Source organism: Anser anser (genome assembly GCF_964211835.1).
Source record: "Anser anser genome assembly, chromosome: 3".
In the NCBI taxonomy this organism is placed as follows: domain Eukaryota; kingdom Metazoa; phylum Chordata; class Aves; order Anseriformes; family Anatidae; genus Anser; species Anser anser.
Window position 1 is genome coordinate 78465712 of NC_139722.1, and position 2363 is coordinate 78468074.

The window sequence follows — 2363 nt, forward strand, 5'->3', positions numbered from 1 at the left end:
GCAATGAGGAAGACAGGAATTGGGAGTAAGGAAAGCCTGCAAGAGCTTTTCCTTTGATTTCAGTGGAACATAGACTTTGACCTCACAGTTCTAGATTTGTCTTTGGTGCTGATGCCTTCAGACAGTAACTGCGAACTTTTTGGGGTATGGTGCCAGATGTATCGTGCAGAGCACAGTAGCTCACTGTCACCCACAGTGGCCCAGATTTCCATCTGATCCAAAACCACTAACACCAGTGCCTTGCTGTCGGTTATGTAGATAGATAACCTTCTTCTATCTTAATGGAAAAAGACTGAGGAATATCTTTCTTGAGAATACTAGGATTACAAATGCTATAATTGGATAAATGCATGGATGCTATACTGTATGTATGTATTCCAGACGCTCTAACCCATAAGTACGGTGCTTGTATTTTATATAGCAGAAATTAGGTATCAATATGCAGAACAGGCAAGTTGCAAATAAAACCACCTACAAATTGCTTTGCCACAGTTCAGTTGGGTTTCTGTCTAAGTCAGATCTCATTCCAGCTTTTGAAATTTGCTGTCAGATTTATGTTTTATAAGACAGTAAGTTGCCAATTATCACACAATACAGCCAACAGTATAGCTGTAAGCATGAAAGAGACAGCTTCCAAGTGTTTATATAAGCTATATTAAAAGTTATTCCGTTTATTTATTTAAGTCAGAATGTAGCATCAGCCACAAATGGAATTTCAGACCACAAAAGCTTCCATTTTTACCATGGAGATGGAGGATAAATAAAAGGGGCCCCTGGCCATGCTGCCAGTAAGCTCTGGTACAAAATAACAATCTCCACAGGTGAGGACCGCACATGGCTGGAGAACTCCATACCCTGGTCAGTGTTACATGGAGAAAAACAAACAAAATACTGCCCACCGTCACCCTGGAAAAGAAAAGGAGGGAAGAAAGGGCATAGAACTAGAACTAACTAGAACTAGAACTAAACAGGACAGAGCAAGGACTGGAAAGTGCTGGAGCATTACAGTATAAAAAAGATAAGCTATATGTGTATGTACCCATTTCTCCTGGATATTCAAATGGTAAAAGAAAAAACAACCCACAATTAAACACCTTTGCTTCCCCAACAGCATATATTCTGTTGAGACTTGTTTCTGACATCAATTTTATGTCCAAAATGCTTATTTTATTTTACTCTTCACTCTGTAGAGCTAATGAAGTCCTAACAAAGATATTTTTTTTCCCCTGTAGTTACCAATTTTCTTGATGCCCAAGTTCCAGTTGCAGAAACATTAGTACAGGTAGCAATGTAGAAGTCAAAAAGAACTCAAGACAGACTTTCAAACTCTTGAGGAAAGTTGCCAGGCTAACCATTTAAAAAGGCTCTCATTCTCTTTATAAACTGAAACATACTAGGACATGCTTTCTCCTGGCAATTTTCACACTGTATATAACATAACTGTATGATAAAACACCACCAAAGCACAACATCAGCTTCTAGGTCTACCATTTCTCAATAGCTTTTCCCTTATTGCCACATATATTCTGTCCAGCCTTCTTCTATTTGTCCCATGCAAAAATCCCACTGAAATGTAGGAAACACTTGTGGTCTCCCACTGAATTCCTCTGCCAGAGAGGCAATAACACACATTCCAGGTATCCCAAGTGTTGTTCACAGCCCTCAGCTGCAGTCTACTGCTCATCAACAGTCTAGTGAATGAGCACCTAAAATCATGCTCTAACAGATGGGAGATTTGGTGAAAGAAAACAAAAGGTAACAGGCTCTTAACATGTCATCAAAACAACATGGCTTGTCACTGAGCATAGCTGACAATTATGCTGAAAGCCTCTAATCCATCTCCTACTCATCCCAGACTCTCTATCCCTCACATAAAGTATCAATAGATCAGTTGCTCTAGGTTCAAGATAGCCCTCTGGTAGTCCTACCATTTAAAACTAATAACACTTTTAGATTTCCTGCTATATAAAGATGCACCTTGTACTGAGGTAGCTAGGCATGAAGTCACAAGAATTCTGCATGTATTTAGGCAAAATACAGCGCTGAATTCTAACAGACAATATGACATGAATCGGAATTATGCCAAAATTGAATAAATTCTAGCTTCGTAAATTTAAGTTCTATCTTGAAACAAAACAGGTAGCCAAAATGTAACAGCAAGTAAGTTAGGTGCTGATGATATAAATTATTTTCAAAATGTAGAGAACTTTAGGAGCTTTCTGTACGTAGCACTTCTATCAACAAGGTCCATGAAATAAATCTTTAAGATAAAAACACTGGAAACCCTAACAAGAGCTAACTATGTCCCATGATGAGGGAAGGGTGGTAAGTGCAGAGCAGGAACAATAAATAGCAGACTCCTA